This window comes from Euphorbia lathyris, chromosome 7, assembly GCF_963576675.1.
Source record: "Euphorbia lathyris chromosome 7, ddEupLath1.1, whole genome shotgun sequence".
Lineage (NCBI taxonomy): Eukaryota > Viridiplantae > Streptophyta > Magnoliopsida > Malpighiales > Euphorbiaceae > Euphorbia > Euphorbia lathyris.
The window spans coordinates 8,771,499-8,781,415 of record NC_088916.1 but is presented as its reverse complement, the minus strand read 5'-3'; positions in this window follow the sequence as shown (position 1 = coordinate 8,781,415).

The window sequence follows — 9,917 nt, the reverse complement described above, 5'->3', positions numbered from 1 at the left end:
CCACAAAAAATATGAAATCTTTTTTTTTTAAACCAACTGATGTGTAATTGGGGCACAATAAAAAAAAAATATTTGTGTTTCATAATAACCCAACTTGCCAATATTAGATGTAAAATTGTTGGATCATTTTAGATGTTAGGATAAAATTCCATAACTCTGAGTGTTAGAGACATTTTTGCACTTAAATTTTTTATAAAAATTTGTTCACCAACCTGATCGCAAAAAAATTACTAGGAAAAATAAATATTTTAACTTTTTGATAAATTTAGTTTTATTGATTCACCCTTTAATATTTTAAATATATATTAAATAAAGTATTTTTTAACACATTATGGTTTTAATATTTCAAATTGAGATATTAAGTCATTGATCATTAATCTTTTAACACGCTAAATATGTGTGATTCAAACTTTATTTAGCGCAAGTAGAATTGTAAGCATGTCACTGTTTTAACACCTCAATTGTTACACTGGATAGATTCAAACTATTTTACACTAATGGAACAATGATTTTTTGACAATTTTCCAAAATGCTAACTAAAGTTTGAATTATTGACATAACTGACACGTCAAATAAAGGTTTAATGTGTTAAAAAAAATTGATTAAGCAAGGGTTTACTATATTCATTTAAAAGATCAAGAGTTTAATGTATTAAAAAATAATTGGTCAAGTGCTTAATGCATCAATTTGAAAAGCTTTAATCTAGGAGCGGAGAAAAAAAGAGGGCCAAGGATGGTTTCGGCCCCATGTTTCTGAAAAATTAAAGTTTGGGGTGGTTAATTAACTTATTAAGTTGTATATAATTATAAAATCTAACTTGATTAATATATGATAAGCGATAAATTTCTCTAAGTTTATTCAAATCGACTTAATTTTACTTTTGTAGTCCAAACCTAGCTTAATTTTGAGAAGTTTTATAATGGTACGTAAAAATTAGTCATGAGGGCTTTTCTTAAGGACACTAAATAAGGTGATATTGGTTCTAAAAGTTTTACAAAAAGTACATTTAGTGTAATTAATAAAGGGTGTTGTTAAACTTAGCCTTTGTTTCTCACACTTAGTCCAGGAAAAATGACGAAACTTCTCTTACTGTTTTGGGGCAGCAAAAGTTAATATTTTTTTTCTCTCTACGGAATACGGGCGTCTTAACATCAAGCCTCACCATGTGGTGAGGCGTATTTCTTGTACGCCTCACCATATGATAAGGCGTATGGCTAATATCCCTCGCCACGGGGTGAGGCATATTAGCCATACGCCTCGCCACGTGGCGAGGCGTGATGTTCACACTGCTACGTATGAAAATTTGTTTATTTAAATTTTTTTATTATAATTATTAACATTATAATTAAAAAAGTATTAAATATGTATTAAAATGTGTTAGAAACAATAAGTTCTAAAGAATTCTAAATATTAAAAAAATACAATAAGTCAATTCGCCCGGTTCCTTGGGCTTGGTATCAACGGTTTGCAACCTTTCTCTCTACTTTGGGTTTTGCTCATAGTATGTCTGATCACTCACTTTTTGTGTTTCACCAAGGCACGGAGATTGCTTATTTGCTTCTTTATGTTGATGATATTGTTCTAACGGCCTCATCTGATAAATTGCGTTCCTCCATCATCACTAAATTGAGTAATGAATTTGCCATGAAAGATTTAGGGCCGTTGAACTACTTCCTAGGGATCTCTGTCACTCGCTCACCTGGCTCTCTATTCCTTTCTCAAAGGAAATATGCTTCAGAAATTATAGAGAAAGCTGGTCTCAGCTCTTCGAATCCTTGTGCCACTCCGGTTGACACCAAACAGAAGCTTAGCATCTCCTCCGGATCCTCATACCATGACCCTTCGGAATACCGAATCCTAGCAGGCGCCTTACAGTACTTGACTCTTACTCGTCCCGATATATCCTATGCGGTTCAGCAAGTGTGCTTATTCATGCATGATCCAAAAACACAGCATATGGCAGCCATAAAGCGCATTCTTCGGTATATCAAAGGTACATTGGATCTCGGTCTTACTCTCACTCCATCATCTCTTGGTTCATTGGTCTCTTACACTGATGCCGATTGGGGAGGTTGTCCGGATACCCGACGTTCCACCTCTAGTTATTGTATTTTTCTTGGGGACAATCTCATCTCCCGGTCCGCCAAGAGGCAACCAACCCTCTCTCGCTCGAGTGCCGGAGCCGAGTATAGGGGCGTCGCAAATGTTGTCTCCGAAACTTATTGGATTCGAAATCTCCTACTCGAACTTCACTGTCCCATTCGTAAGTCCACTTTGGTTTATTGTGATAATGTCAGTGCCGTTTATTTGTCCGAGAATCCTGTTCAGCACCAGCGGACCAAACATGTCGAGATGGATATACATTTTGTACGGGAAAAAGTCGCCAAAAGCGAGGTTCGAGTTCTTCATGTTCCTTCTCAACATCAACTTGCGGACATCTTCACCAAGGCCTTCCTTCTGTATTGTTTGATGATTTTCGGGCTAGTCTCAACGTGCGTCCTCCTCCCGTTTCGACTACGGGGGTGTGTTAAATATTGTTATATATGTTAATATTCTCTCTTTATTGTATTTCCTATTATAATTACCTCTAGCATAATTATAGGAATTATACCATAATTGTATTGTATTTCCTATTATAATTACCTCTAGCATAATTATAGGAATCATACTATTGTATAAATACCCATTTCATGATTAATAGAAAATAAAGGGATTCACAATCCAACAAAAACATTAGAGTGAAATTCGGTGCTTATCCCTTAATAATAAATAGATTTTTAAATTAAAAAAATTAGAAAAAAAAAACAAAAATAGATAAGTTTGACAGATTAGGCTGATGTGTATGACTATGTGTTGAGCGGTTTCTGCAAGTGCACGGTATACGCTTGTAGTAATAAAAGATATCGATCCCACAGGGAACGTTTTTTCAAACAAAACTTATTTATAATCGGTTAAATTTACTTCTAAGGTTTATAATATGGAAAATTGTTTAATCGGTTTTGGTTTTGAAATTGCTAGAGTGAGAATTAGATTAGAATATGAAAATGTTAGAAAATATTCTGATTTAAGAATGAATTTGCAAGACAGGAACGTTTAGTACTTTTTAGAAAAGTAAACAAATGTATTTGTTTGCATTAAGCAAAGAAAACAACCTTAAACTTTGTATGAATTATAAAGATGAAATAAATGACGGAACCTCTAATTATTAGGCTTTGAACATGACAAAACCCTATCCGGGATAATTTCCCTTAATCAAATTAAAACTCTTTCGAGATAATAATTTGCCTAAGTGTTCAACAAAGTTTCCTTGTAAAGATTTTGAATTAAATACGTTTTAATGAAAACACCAGCATCCACTTCGGATCCTTTACCAAAGTGCTGCATAAAAATCTATCTAATAGAACGGACTTTATTAGATGAAATATAAATTGATACAAGATTTTGAATTAAATACGTTTTAATGAAAACACCAGCATCCACTTCGGATCCTTTACCAAAGTGCTGCATAAAAATCTATCTAATAGAACGGACTTTATTAGATGAAATATAAATTGATACACGGAGCATGGAAACATTCGACGACTTGCAAGTGAACGGGTTGTCAATCCTTTCCTTGGGTTTCGTTAGAGTTTGTCAGGCTCAGGGGCGGATCCTCTACTCAATCTTCTAGTTGAATCTTCGTAATAGAGACTTGGTCGGTCTACTACCAAAATGAAAACTAAATTGGAACAATGTCTAAACGCTACTGAACTTGTTATTATTGAATAAACAATGTGTGTACAGCATATTGCTTTTTACAGAATCGAAATCTAACTTCTGAATCACTTGACTCGGAATTTCTGCATAAATTCTATACTAATCTCTTTCTTCTACATATCTTCAACTCTCCATCAACTCTTTATTTATAGATGTTAAAGAGTCTTGATTGAAGTGTCGCGTCCGTTGTGAAGAATCGTATCCGTTGTGAAAGGACGTCTTTATCCACCCAAACAATCGCGTTTCGTCGAAAACGAAAGTGTGCAATTAGGCTTCTACAGACTCCTGCTCGTACCGAGAATATTTAATTCTCTACCGAGAATGGGGGAGCATCAATTGGTCTTCGAACGAAGGGAAGGAGAAGTTGAAGAACGCGTGTCGCAACCGAGAATTTGGGGGCCGCGGTTGCGGCACGGAACGTTTTTCACTTCTTCGGCTTTTATTCTCGTCCTCGACTTGGCGTTTTTAATTTCTGTCGTCTTCGACTCCTTTTGTAGGGTTGTTCTTCTGTTTTTGAGCTCTTTTGATTCCTATTTGGATTTTACCAAATATTTATGTACCTTACAAGAAAGAAACATATTCGAGAGTAAAAGCTTTCTAAACAGTTATAAATAGCATAAATTCGTAGCAATATTAATGTAATCATTGATGATATTTTGGGTATATTTTGGGCTTAACAAATCTCCACACTTAATCTTTTGCTAGTCCCGAGCAAAATTTCTCTGAATTTATTCTTTAACTAATCTCTTTATAAAAATAAAACATATATCTTGGTATTACCTTTTAAATTAGTTAAGCCGAAAAGACTTACTTCGCACGGCAAATTTATACGCAAAATATCAAATTAACTTAGTATAATATACGATATATCATTCGTCTTGTATTTCCAATTTTGAATTGAAGCATTCGGGACGATATAAGCACGCATGTTATTGAGTCTTTCGTCTCAAGGCATTTCAAAGCACAAAATTTCCTTTCCCAAACCTAAACTAATATATGAAATATATTAAATTTAAAATAAGTACTTAGGTTAATTACTTGCTTAGTTACGCCCGAGATAAGGGTGGTCTTGATCGTAACTTTATACGTATTTTATTGCTTTGTGTTTGCTTAAGAGGTACCGACTATGCCATGGGTGGACGCAATCATTACTTTAAACTTAAACACGCTTATTTTTTGTTATTGCTTTTGACGTTCCTTCCATACCTCGATTGTGATAAGGGTGGTCGCAACCGTGGCCGAAAGTAAACGGTACTTAATTTTCTTCCCTTTCATACCTCGATTGTGATAAGGTTGGTCTCAATCATGGCCAAAAGTTAAGAATTCAACTAATTGGTTAATTAATATGAATTATAAAATTAAAATTGTAACTTGGGAAAAAAGAAAATAGCACATTCATCCTATATTGACTTAAAATTCAACATGTATTATGGCTAAAGTTTCCTTAAAAACTTCAATTGGTGTTAATGTAAGACGAAATCAAACCGAGCTAAAAATGTTAGTTCAATTTAATGCCTATAAACCTAATTGAAAATTTAAAATAAGATTTATTGTATCATGAATTTCATGATATAAAAATAGAGATTTAAAAATAAAGAATTTATTTACTTAAAATACATTCACTCGAGACGTTTTTACTTAAAATCGTATCGGAGATTTGTGAAAAATTTGAAAATATTACCCGTATAGAAATATTTTTTCTAACGATAAAGATAACCTAAACAAATAATCATATTAACTTATGGTTAATTTTATGAACATATGAAAAATGTTTTGCAATATATTAGTGTTGCATTTTTTCGTTTTGTTAAATAATATTTTCGTTGCATTTTTTTCGTATAGTGTAAATGATATATGTATATCTCCTCCCACACTTAAATTGGACCATGTCCTCATTGGTGCAAAAATTGAGAAAACATAAAAATTAAATACGAAATAAGGCATACGATAATAAAGATAGAAATTGAAGCAAATGAAACATTCAACATAAAATTAAAAATTGAAAATTGTACCAAACATAGTAAAATTAAAATTGTACCAAATTATAACAAGATAAAAATAAAAATAAAAATAAAGAAAACAACATATGCTTGAGGCGGGGAATCTGGAGGTGTAGGTGAAGTCTCCACATTTTGGCGTCGGAAAAAGGAAAGCATCCGATGCCGAGTCGATCTATGCTCACGCCTCAAAAGATTGAGATTGTCATTCATCACCATGTTGTTTTCGACCAAATCATCAATTCTTAAGTTCATTTGACGATTGTTGGAATTGATTTGGTTCAAAATCCTCCGCAAATCCACCGAATCATCCGCTTGAGGTGCTTGGGGTTGTGGTTAAGCTTGGGGTTCATCCTCCTCTCCTTCCGCCTCTCCGCCGCCTTCGGTACCTACAAATTGAGAACTTGAAGCGCCACCACTCATAGTGCCACGAAGGTGGGCAATACGGGAGGCATACGAAATAAAGATGGGGGGACCTTGCGGAAGCAATAAATGAGCCCGTTCAAGAGCTGAGATGTCCAAGAGTGGAACATACCCACGGTAGGTGGAGATGTCAAAATCCGCCAATTCACCCCGCGCTCCCAACACAATAGCGGTGATAAAATTACAAAGAGGGATCTGAATGGTAGTAGCCCTCGAAGCACGGAACAAATTATCAAACAACATACCAATGCTATCAATCCGCAAGCCTTTAAACAAACTATCCAAAACATACAAATCCCAAACCTGAATCTTTGAACTCTCAACACGCCCAAACAAGGAGAAACTCAAAAATTTGTGAAAGAAGAACACACAGTTGTCCTTAATCAACTTGCTTGAGGTGTTTTTCGAATTAAAATAGTCTTGGTTCGAAAGAGTTTGCCAAACAGCATCATTATCAAAATCCTTAGGCTTATCATAAAAATCAGAAGTAGCGAAACCAAACATGTTTCCCATTGCTTCATAATCAATGGTGTAAGTGGTACCATTATTCCTAAAAGAGATTGAGGTTTTCTTCTTGTTCATGGTCAAAGTGACCAAAAATTCCACCACATATTCATTAATACGCGGAAAACGCATATTAACGAATTCTTGCCAACCCAACGCCTCAATAAAAGCATCAATTCTAGTAGAGAAATTCAATGCTCTTACCGAATGGAAGTCTAGGAAGTGCATGTCCACAAATTGGCGATCGGCTTGTGAAAAATGTTTGAAACGGGCGGCTTCCTCCTCCGAAGCGATGTCGAAATAAGCTCCATATTGAACCCGAAGGTGATTAGCTTTCGTAATAGCGGGCTTGTTACCAACACGCTTAGTTCTTACCATGGTAATGGTGTTTAGGGTTTGAGAAGAAGAAGAAGAAGAAAAAGAAATTGAGAGAAAGAACAAAGTTTGAAGATGAGTGTGGGGGTTGTAATTGGAAGTGATTGAATGGAAAAGAGTAAGAAATGGTAATGAATAAATTGGGAAGAGTGAAAGTAGGTTTATGGGGAAGAGTTAGGAGTAAGGGATTGGGTAAAAATAGAGGTGATGTGAGGTTTGTGTAAGAGGTAGGTTTATATAGGGGGATTAGGTAAATGTATAGGTAGAATAGGAATAGGAATAGGCAAAAATTGAGTCAAAAATCGGAATCAAAAGGCCTATAAATCACGTGTTGCGACCGCGAATAGCAAAGCTGCGGCCGCGGCACGCGACTTTCAGGGAATTTTCGCCCTGAAATCGGTCCGTTTTTTGCTGCTCATACCGAGAATTATTAATTCTCGGTAGAGAATTGGTCAAAACTGGCTATTTTGATGCCGATTGACTTGGTTTGTGCAATTTTGTTGATGGAATGGTTCCTGAACTTAATATAAAGTGTCCCTGCACTTAAAAACTAAAATAAATGACATTAATTGCAAGGAAAACTAAAGGTTTAACCTTAATAAATTGAATTAAAGTGAAATAAATGGTAAATGAAGAATTAATGAAACTTAAATGCTTATTTATGCATACAAGTTAAAAGAATCATATTAAGTGCATATTAAGTTCATATAAATATATATTAAATACATGAATTTAATCAATTGAATGAATTGGAAAAACCTAATGTATTAAAATGAATTAAGTTTGTGAAAATTGATTTATGCGTTTAAATAAGAAATCTTATTAGACTAATCTAAACATTTAATTATTGTCATTTAACCAATATTTGCAACTATTAGAAAATAAATGAACAAAGATGAAATATTTGAATAAAGTGAATTTATTAATGGAATCATATATGTACAAAATTAAAAACAAACAAATAAATTATAACAAAAATAAGAAAAATATATACAAAATAAAATGAAAAACCTAAACTACTCGATATATTCATCTCTATCAAGCGGGATATTTCTAGCCTTAATACGATCAATCTGAAACTGCACGAAAGTTTCACGTTCCGGTGCAGACAGAAAGTGAGGCCCTGCGCGAAAGACACGTTTCACAAGTCCTTCGTGCTCGAGAAATTCATAATCTATCGTCGGGAAGAATTCATCATCACTCCAGGGAACATCAATGGTACCCTTGGTACTAAGAATTTTTCCACATATTATATTGCCGAACCCAATCTTTTTATCTTTGGATCGAGAAGCGGCGACAAGACCCTCCATCAGAATCTTTAAAGAATCTACTGCATTTCCCTGGAATATATCTCCAAGAACATAAAGATCTATGTCACGGAACACACAACTAAATGTGCGACCGAATAAACTGTGACACAAGAATTTGTGCAAATACAACATGGAGTTGGAGTGAAAGGAGTGATTATAGGCGAGTTTTGAATTGAATCACCAAAAACCGGTGAGCATTCTCCAAATATCCGTGGATGTCATGTCTTTCCCAGGATGACGTTTGATTGTATCCCTTGGGGGAAAACCAAACCAAGCATGCAACTCGGGATAGCCGAAAGTGAAGATTTCGCCATCTCGACGAAAACTGAGACGTACCCGTCGTTTGTTAGTGAAACGAACGGTACAAAAGAATTCGAGTATCCAGTCGCTTATTATTGGAAATCGCATTTTGGCGAATTTTGTCCACCCTAGGCGATCCATATAGCGGCTCATGTCATCACTAATGTCAAGTTGGGTGTTAAGAAATTCATCCATATACAACATTCCAATGAAGAATTTGTAACGGAGATTCCAGTAACGCCTACCTTCATCGTGATTGAAGATAGGAAAAGGCGCCCCATATCGTTTGGATAAGTCTGGGCATTTGTTACTTGAGGCAGCATTGTGCCTTGAAGGTTTGTATTTGGTAGGCATGGTGTAGAATTAAAAGAAACAAGGTTTCTGTTACTTAATGAAAAATGGTGTTTGAAGAAATCAGAAATCTGACAAAGATGAAAAGATTTGTAACAGAACTTGAATCTTCTAGGACTAATTTATAAGATTTTAAGATGAAAAGAGGTGTTGTTTTAATCATGAAAAGGTATAAAATTACACCTTTCGGAAATGAAAAAACTTAAGGTTTCGTTTGTCAAAGGGTTCGTCTAAAGGTTTAGGATGATTCAGACCTGATTGTGCAGGAAAAACGCGTGTCGCGACCGAGAATTCCAAATTCTCGATCGCGACACGCTGATTTCCTTGCGGAAATCAGGCGTCGTGACCCTTTTCCTGATTCACGGTAGAGAATTTATTATTCTCGGTAACTTCAGAAAAAACCTAACCTATTTGGACAACTCTGAAAAATAGGATTCTCGGCTGAGAATTCCAAATTCTCGGCAGAGAATTGCCTGAAACTTCAATTTCACTCTAATTTCCTAAAATCTAATCTAAAATCATGAAATAAACATATTTTATGCATTTAAATCATAACATAAAGTCATCTAATCACAAAAATGGCATTTGGAAAAAAAATAAAATGAAAAAAAATAAAATAAAAATAAAATAAAATAAAATAAAAAGAAAATGAGCAAAAATATAAAAAGAAATAAAACAAAATAAACTGTGATCGAAAAACTGAGTGATTTATACGTCAGATAATCTTGTTACGAACGAAATTCCTATTTGTGAAATATTTTCGTAATAGATTTTACATCGATTACCATTAACTTTAAAACGAACTCCGTTAGGACCTTCCAGTTCTAAAGAACCATAATCGAATGTTTTGACGACTAAATATGGTCCTATCCATCTGGACTTAAGTTTTCTTGGAAATAAA